Below are 9,774 nucleotides of genomic sequence, written 5' to 3'. Positions count from 1 at the left end.
GGAAAGAGAAACATGTGTTTGTGATACAATTGCAAGTGCACTTACAAATATATAACAAATCTCTATGGGACAACCCCACCACCCCACATTTAATAAGGTCTCTGTACACACAAGGCACGACACATTTGGCCATTGTGAAGTACCAACAACCCTTTACAAACAGCATTCACTCATTTACAAATTCAATTTTCTGAGAACTAATTTTTATTTCTTTCTTTCTAATTATAGTTTGCAGGGAGACATTATTGTGTATACTCATTTTAAACTAAAGAGCTATACAGAGAAATACCTATTGATATAGTTCTGTAACCGGATGCTGGCTCTGATCTTTAATAAGTGAGTCTTATTATCTGTTAAACGCAATCAATATTATAAAGAGCAAACACAGCTGACAAATCTCAGCAATTTTTTTATAGATGGGGCTTTAGAGGCAGTTTTATGGTTTATACGTACAGATCATATAGAGTGCCCTACAATCTTTTTATTGGAGTGCCTCAAAATTGTATTGTCTGATAATGTTTTCGAATTCAATCAAAAACTGTACAAACAACAACAAGGTGTCAGCATGGGGGAATCTTGTGCGCCTACTATTGCAAACATCTACATGACCTTGTTTGAAAGCAAATTTGTTTTCAATGAGATTGCACCATTTTATGAATCGGTGACCAAATGGTCAAGATTCATTGACGACTTCTTTTTCATTTGGACAGACAGTAAAGAAAATCTAATCCAATTCCTCGAATGGATAAATTTAACAGATGAGAATATACACTTTACCCACACCATCAGTCACGAACAAGTAGAATATTTAGATATCCTTATCAAGTGCATTGGCGGTTTCCTATCAGTTGACTTATTCGTCAAACCTACTGCTAGGAACACGCTTCTGCATTATGATAGTTTTCACCCGGAGGTACAAAGGAACAGCATACCTTTCGGGGAATTTTTGCACTTAAGGCGTAATTGCACAGACATCAGGGACTATGATATCAGGTCAGTAGACATGAAACGGAAGCTCCTGGCTAGGGGCTATCCACATAAGATCGTACGGGACTCTTACAAGAGAGCCCGTTTTCTTGACAGGCAACATTTGTCACGAAAACGAAAGAAACTAATGCTAGACCGATTTTCATTGCTCGCCATTCTATTGTATCACAAACACATGCTTATGTTGATTCTCTTTCCGTTTTATAGCGTGCTACTGGTAGAATCACCCGGAGGAAGGTTGAACACCGAAACGCGTTGGTGATAATTGCCGTTTGAGACCAGTGTTTTTCTGTATAACATCCCTTCTTCTATGTTTTTGTGTCTAATATTGGATTAGGTTTTTCTCTTCAGTACTGTAACAAATCAGGTTACTCGATTCCATCTCTTTCAGTGGCCATAGCCTCTTAGGTATAAATTCACACTAGAATAGAAAGAGATTAGATTCCAAATATATTGATATTTGATCATGTTTTGATACACACAGCTTTTATACATTGTTTTATTATTAAATGTGATTTATGTGAGTAAAATGTAAAAAAGAACAAAAGATTATCAATTACCAATTTTGATAAAAATAACTAGAAAAATAAAGATATATTTTTGATAATAAACAGGTGTGGTGCATAGTCAGATATGATTTTGTTATACAACTGTAGCACGATACTACAACTGGCACCGTTGCCCAGTGCTGGACCCTCTTTTCCCACATAGAATCCATTATTGATGAGAAAACTGTTGGTGGGCATGGCCCTTTTCAGGGGATTTCCCTAAAACGTTTTGCTTTTTTTCATCCAGGTTTTTGCGGATTCTCTTTTCGTAGCCTTAGGAATCTGGCCACTTTCGCCGTGTAATACAGTGTGAAAGCACACGCGCCCTTCCTACACATGATAGGACGTGGTGCTTACTTGATTGGTTTAGGTGTTATACGAGTGAGTGCCCTGTAAAAAGGTACACCACATACCCATGGCCGATACTGTACTAGCTAATAGTGGGATGCAGCACTGATTGTGCCACCCACCGGATTAGCATGTGAAACATGTACCAGGCCAGGTCTAAACCACTGGCCAATTCTGAGGGAACCTTTCACTACCACTAAAGCACCTCTGGGGTAAGTCTTAAAGGGCGAAACAAGTGGTAGGCGAAAGACAGGACAGGCACACATGGGTGTTCCCTGCCCAGGTAGTGAAGAATACCCATGTGTGTTTTCACTACCAATGAGGTTTGCTCTTCCCATAGGTTAACATGGGGGAATGGTTTAAATTATTTCAAGCTGCAATAGTGGTTTGCAGTGGAGCAGCCTCATAAGGTTTCCTATCATTCGATTCGCAATGACAAACCCTCACCATCGATTAATCTTACCAATGTGCATTTTGATGCCCAAAGCAAATTGACAGCCTTATGGTTTCTAAAAGATGTGGCTTTCACTTCGGCTAAGGAGACGTTTGATCTTCAGGTTGCAAGGTACTCTTCAGAGATACAAGTGCTACCCCACACTAACTTCCCACACCTTTTGGAGAGTTAGTGTATTGCATTTTTAACATGTCTAGTATAAATAGAATAGTTCATTTTTTCAAAAGTATAGGCCATGGTTTGGTTAGTACCTTTCAGACAGTTTTCAGAGTCATCCATGTTTTATACACTCCATGGTTGGAAGCATCTTTGGAGATCTTCTGCTGGTCCTGTTCCGAATTGTCGGGATTGTGATTAAAATTTTTTGGCTCCGGAATGGATGTCCCATTTTGAAATCAAATGGAGCCAGTCCTACCACATGTGCTGCTGTGCCAGGGGTGCACGGTGTATTTATGGGTTGCACCTTTGCTTTGAGAACTGAATGATCATTGGTTCTATCATTTCAGCCTGTGTGGCTTCACTGCGTACAGCTCGTGTTCCGCTATTTGTTGTGCAATTTAGAGTATACCTTGGATTTATGCCAACCAGTTGTGCCTTTGGGCATAAACGTAATGAAGGACCCAACAAAGGCCCATATGTATAGCTGCCCACTGTGTAATCCATTGCTTCTAGCGGCATTCTACGAGCCCTCCTGGTGAATTGGATCTTTGCTCTGGTTTGGTGGGACTACAAACAGCTGTAGTCACTCCCTCAGCGGCTACTGTGGGGTTTGGATGTGAACACATTTGTTCTATAAACCTGTGTAGGAAGCGGGCTCTGTATATACTATACCAAAGTGGGGTATAGTGTGCACAGAGTTCAGTGGGACCCCAAAGGTAGGTAGAGGTAAAGTTAGATAGCACCTCACTCTATTTGAAGTAGTGTGGTCGAGCTGTAAGGCAGTATCAGAGGACAGTGTTAAGCATTTGTTGTATGCACTCAGTGAGCAGATGAATTCACACACTCAAAGACTGAACTTCAGACCAATTGTTTTTGTATAAAAATATTCTTTTATTTTCTAGAACCAAGCAAGCCTTGCACAGGTAAGTGATCATTATTTTTCAGTAACTATACAATTGCAATACAGTTTGTATTTGTAATAGTATAGGCACTTTGTTTTGACTTACAGTATGGTTTCAGAGAAATGCAATACTTTGTAAATACAGTACATACACTTAAATGGGCTTTTCAGTAAAATTACAGGTAAGTTACTTTTGAGATAACTTTTCTTACTCAGAGTTGTATACCTGAATACTAGTCTGGGACATTTCTTGTAAACATTAAGTAAAATCGTTTTTGTTAGTGCAATTTTAAAGAATTTCTTTAGTTTTTCTAACTCCACACTTAGAAACTTTTCCAAGAAAAACAATCAATGTTATCCTATGGAGTAAAATAGTGTTATCGGTTTTAAGATAAGTATTTGGTAGTGGGAGTTGAGGTTCTGGGGGTAGAGTCAGGGGTCCCCCAGGGTCAAGGACGCACTCTAGTTACACCCTCAGCAGCACTAGGGTGGCCGGGTGCAGACTGCTGAAGCCCAATGATATCCAAAGGAGGATAGGGGGCTTTGGGTTGGTTACTGCTGACGAGCCGGCCACTTGGTTGTGGGAGCAAAGCTCGTGGACTTAAGCTCAGGGCAAATGGGGAACCAAAGAGGCACCAAAGGTGCCCCCTCAGCAGCACTAGGGCGGCCAGGGGCAGGGCACTGTTTTGACGTCAGGCACCCTGTTCGCAATGGGGAACCTCCGGTTTGCAAAAGCACTGTAGGCTTGGGGACGAAGGTCTTCTGGGTGCAACCACCACTTCGAGAGGTAAGTTGGGAAGTTAGGGGTTGGTTAGGCACCGTCGGTTTGGCCACACAAGGCTATGGGACGTCGGGTGCAAGGGTGCCTTTTGGGGTCGGATTTTCTTGCCAGCTCCTGGTCGCGGTTGTGTGGGGGGGGGGGGGGGACCTTGTGGATTTAGGCTACAGGCGTCTGCTTGAGGCAGGTCAGGGGTCGCCGGATCTCATGTCAGGATCACCCGGGTGACCTCCTCGTGGTGTTTGCCCACTCGAACTCGGGCCGTGGACTGCGGGTGCAGATTCAGTTTCCAGCCGGGGTCAGAGGTTGCAGATGAACAAATCAGGTGGTCACGGAAGACAGGGTCTTTGTTGTTGAAGGCAGGCAGGTTCCTCAAGGGTTTTTGAGGTTGCTGGCTGGAGGAAACACCGGGATTTCACAGAAGGTTCGAGGTGGAGACAGGCCTGTAGGGCTGGGGCCAAGTCAGTGAGCGTCTTCCTCTTGTTAGCTGCTGCACGGCTGTTCGGTCCTTCTTGTAGTTTCTTCCTGTCTGAGGAAGCAAGGTTCAGGGGTGACCCTAAATAATAGATTTAGGGGTGTTAAAAGGTAGTGACCAATGGATCCCTTCCCTGGGGTGGTTATACCTCCTATTATGCCACACTCTAGTGGGAAGGGCTTGAGCCTGTCCCTGGTTGGCTGAGTCCCCCATCTGCAAGATGGCGGGGACTGGGAGTTGTGCTTCACCTCACCTTCCCCACCTACGGTGTGGAGTTGGGCACACCGCTCTGTCTCACTTGTTTTTCCCACCGGTTCGCCTGACCAAAGTGGGGGTCAGAACCAGTGGGGACTAGTTTCTAGAAGCAGCAAGTGGCATGGGGAAGCTCACAAAAGGCAGCAAGCCTTTGAAGCTTCCCCTTCTTGAACCCTGCCCATCCTGGGGGTGGAGGCTTGGCACCTCGTCCTAGGATGTGCATTGTTTCAGGCCCCAGAGAGTAGCAGGTTCTCGACCCAGGGTTCCAGAAACATGTGGTGGTAGCAGCTAAAAGCAGCCACTCGGCCTGGACACTGGTGGTCGTTTAGTTTTCAGGGGGCATCTCTAAGATGCCCTCTGAGTGCATTTTTCATTAAATGCCACAATGGCATCAGTGTGGGTTTAATATGTTGAGAAGTTTGATACCAAACTTCTCAGTTTTCAGTGTAGCCATTATGGTGCGGTCATGATTCTGCCACATCAGATTCCTGGCGCACCTTTATACTGTTTTCTATTGTCTGTGCCAATGCTTGTTGCAGACTATGTTATCAAGGCCTTTTGTCCCTTCTCAGCTCCAGTTGTTTACCTATGAGCTGGAATCCGGAAGCTAATCGGGACCACACCCTGTTCTAGAAGCTTCACCCTGAGTCCTTTAAATAGGGGCCACACCCTGTTCTCATTGCTGGTTATTGAGAACCCTGAGCTTGAACAGCAGCTGTTTCTGTTCTCTTGTTGCTGAAAGAAGATCCTGGTTGCAGCAAGAAGACTTTTTCTTTTCCCAGGCTGTAGATCCTCTTTCAGCTACAATCAGGTAGGATTGTTCCTTTCTTAACCAGCAGCATCTTGAAAGGAACTTCGTGGTGTTTTTGTTATTTTGCATTTTGAAAGAAAGTTGTATATCGCGCTGTCGTGCCTTTAAGCATTTACATGTTTAGTAATTTTGCCGCTGCTGTACATCATGCTGAAGCGCCCTTTAGTCATTTACATGTTTGGTAATGTTGGCACTGTTTGACATGTTTGGTGATTTTGGCATTTTTGTACATCAAGCTGAAGCGCTCTTTGGTCATTTACAGGTTTGGTGATTTTGGCAACTTGGCACATTGGGCTGAAGAGCTCTTTGGACATTTACATATGGATGACTGGCATTTTGGGCACATCGCCCTGAACAACTCTTGGGACACACAATTGATGGACGGAATGCAGTACAAATCAAAACATTCACCCCCAGTCAAGAGATCTGGGTTAAATCCATCATTCTTTTGCTCACCAGGCCACCCCAGTTTAGACCTGGCTATATGCAAATTAGTCTTGACCCTGTGCCTCATGGGAACAGTCCAGCCCGAACTGCCAAGCTTTTTTTTTTTGGTTTCATCCCTCTTCAGCCAGGATAGCTTTCTTCCAGTGGGACACTTGGGGGCATTCGCATACCTGATGACTTTGGCATTGTGTCACATCACGCTGAAGCGCTTCCTGGACATTTGCATATTCTGAACTCTGATACATAGCGCTGTAGCGCTCCAGTGGGATTTTGAATATTCATCTTCCTCATTAGCAAATGTAACGTGTTGTGTATTGCAAAAAGGTTGTTGGAAGTACCACGGTGACATTTAACAGTGGTTAAAGCACATCATTAACCAAACATTGTGTCTAAAAGCCAAGTGGCTCTTTATAAGAACGGGTGCTTTGTTTTAAAACATGGTTGTTTAGCCATAACATTGTATCCTTAAGAATTATAGGAACAGAAATGGTCAGTGAAGCCTGAGAAGACATACACAACTGTTCTATGCATAACCTGCTTCTCTTTTAGAGGTATGTTGTCATTGCTTAACCATGTTAAATATAGTCAAAGAGTTTACGAAGCATGAAAGGAAAGTTAATCAAGGACAACGTCTTGTTCTAGGTCTCCGTCCCAGCAGGACCCACCCTATTCCCCCCCCCCCCCCGTCTAGCCACTTTGATACTCGGTGCAGTTAAGCTTGAGTCAAGGATGCTGGTAGGTGGGCTTCTTGAGGGAACTTCTCCTGAGGAACCCACCTGAATTTGACCAGTTCTGACAGTGCTGTTGAATTCGTAATAACCTCCCAGCACCATATACTCTTAATGGCAACACTGCACTTACAATGTCTAATAATGGACAGACACTGTAGAGCTCATGCACATGTACCTCACCACTGGTATAGTGTACCCAGCTAGAGGGGTGACTGACCTGTGCCAGGGAAGTGGTTTGTAACATTGCACACAGATGTGTGCCATGTCGACTCTTCACTTTGCCCTTGCTGGCTGCATGTTTTGGTGCAGAACAGTGCGTGAGTGTAATGGTACAGGACCTTTAAGGGTGGCACCATAAGTGCTGCAGCCCTTAGAGGCCTTCACTGATCGCAGTGCCCTGGGTACCTGTGGTACCATTTACCAGGTGCCAACCTGTGGCCAGAGATGCCAATTGGGTTTAGGCTTCAATGCAGTTTTAGGGAAAGAACATAGGCCCTGGCTACCCAATTAGGCACCCAGGGCACACTCAGTCGAAGCACATCAGCAATTCAGCAAATAGTGGGGGCAACTATACTGAAAGAGGGCACTTTCTCACAACCTGCCTTGAGGTCCGATCCTGGAGCATGGTCTGTGGTTGCTGGGACCAGAAATGTTTAGTCTACCATTTAGAACACAAACATTTGGCTATTGGTTTGGTGGGAACTTTTGATTCAGCCCACTTTTTACATCCTAAATTGTTTTTAAATTAGTTTATACTTTTACTTCATATGGCTTTCTTTGTGCTTTTAGCTTCTAAATTACATGATTGCCTATAAAAGCTTTTAGCTGGAGTTTAGGGTTGCATTATACATTTGCATACAAGAAAGCATTTTTTAGCCATAGCTTTCTGGTTTATTTTAGATAGCTTGGTAGTCGGCCTATGTTCGCAGAGCAGGTGTCATATGTCACTGTTCGGTCTAGAAGGTCTAGTTAGATCAAGCTCTTGTGTTACCCAGACAGGACTACAGTAGTGCCACACTATTTGGCCTAGATACAAGTTGGCCCTCTAAGAGCCTCCCTTAACTCAGCTGCCAGTCTTGTCTCAGGAACAAAAAGGAATCACATTTCCCCAGCTCTAACATGCCTGAACTGCCCCCCTTATGAGGCAAGAATTCAACTAAAGATTACATGCATGGCTCAAAACCCTACATTTAAAAAACCCCCAGATATCTAGCTCAAAAGCTAGAAAAATTGGGGTGTTGCAGACAAGCACGAGCTCCATGCTTCTGAAGCCCCAATGTTTCCTTAACCCCCCCCCCCCCCCCAGAAAACAGGCTCTAGAGCTTGGAGTGTTGCACCCAAGATATGGAACTCTCTGCCACCGGATGTTCACCTAATCTCCTCTACTGCTCCCTTCAAAAAAGGAAAATCATTTCTGATGAACAAGTTTTTGCCCTAAGATAACATCTGTGGGTATCAATTGTAACCATAACTGCTACTCTTATGATGCCTGACCGAGATCAAGCTTAGCATTCTGTTTATTCTCATTGTTGTGTCCTTCGTTCATATATGTGACTAGTTTTTCTAGCTCAATTTATACCCTACCTTCACTTCATGTAAAGCGCTATAGTACCAACTAGGGTCATGTTCGCGCTATACAAAACTTCATAAAGGAAACGCTGCCATTTTTACATACACAGGTTTTTTTTACCTAAGTTGCCTTCATTCTCACACAATGATATGACACACTTGCGTCCATGACCGTGCAGAATAATTTCCATGAAACTATACTTGCTTACAAAATTAACTTTGAAATAACACTATGATACCTGGTACATATTGGTACAAGGTATCTACATAAATTCTGCGAATGTGTTCGTCCATGCGGCAAACCCGCTATCTATAGCAAACAATGGCAACTTGACTAGAATCTCAGCCCAGAGCAAGGATGCTTTCTTTTATAAACAAACCAACATATCCAGCTTGAGACAGAGGAGCAATTGCTTTCATTTACAAGGGCACCACACCCTGACTTCTCAGCCCAGCTGTTTGCTGATCCCTTGGCAAGAAATGTCCAATTTATGACCACAACGGGGACCTACATTCTTTCCCTTCAAGTAACTGGGTTGGATCATCCAATGAGAGATTTCTGGTAGAACACATACATACACTCTAGGCATTTATGTTAGGCGACGCATAGTAGGAGTATGCTAGATATAGGTCTATCTCTAGATCTTTGCTTTTATATGCCTGCATGTAGATATTGTCTTAGCAAGATGGAATCTTCAAGCTTATCACTCCCTGAATCCTCTATATTTATTGTTCCACTGTTCAGTCGTGGCAAAACCCTTCAAAGATGATGTCCATCGGCGTGCTGTAACGTCACATCCTTCCTCTGGTTTGAGTCATCAGTAAGGAAGGACGCGATATGCCTGAAGATTTGACAAACGACAAGGCATAGCAGAAGAACGAGAAAGAAAAAGGCAAACTGAATCTGTAACCAGCGCAATATAGTCAAGATACAATAAGAAATTAACTGGAATTCGAGGCAAGATATATAAAAGGACAGCAGTACCAACCCCAAGTCTGGTTTTAAAGTTATTTTAAAATAAGCTCTTTAATATGTACTTGAAAGAATAATAAGGCATCTGTTGATGTCCCAGAGAGACATTTATACAGTCTTGGGAAAAATGGTAGTATAAATTAATCCATCAAAACGCGTCAACACCTTTTGGTTTTACACAATCTGTGAAGAGTCTGGAACCATAAATTATCTATCTACAATATCATGTTCTAGGCAAATTACTGTGATATCACGGATGTGTATGTTTTTATGACTAATTGTACAGTCTTTGATTTGTTCTCTCGGTTTAGTGTGAAAGCTTGTCGTTTTATGTATAG

The sequence above is a fragment of the Lissotriton helveticus genome, chromosome 2_1, assembly GCF_964261635.1.
Source record: "Lissotriton helveticus chromosome 2_1, aLisHel1.1, whole genome shotgun sequence".
NCBI classification, from domain to species: Eukaryota; Metazoa; Chordata; class Amphibia; order Caudata; family Salamandridae; genus Lissotriton; species Lissotriton helveticus.
Note: the sequence above shows the minus strand (reverse complement) of the source record.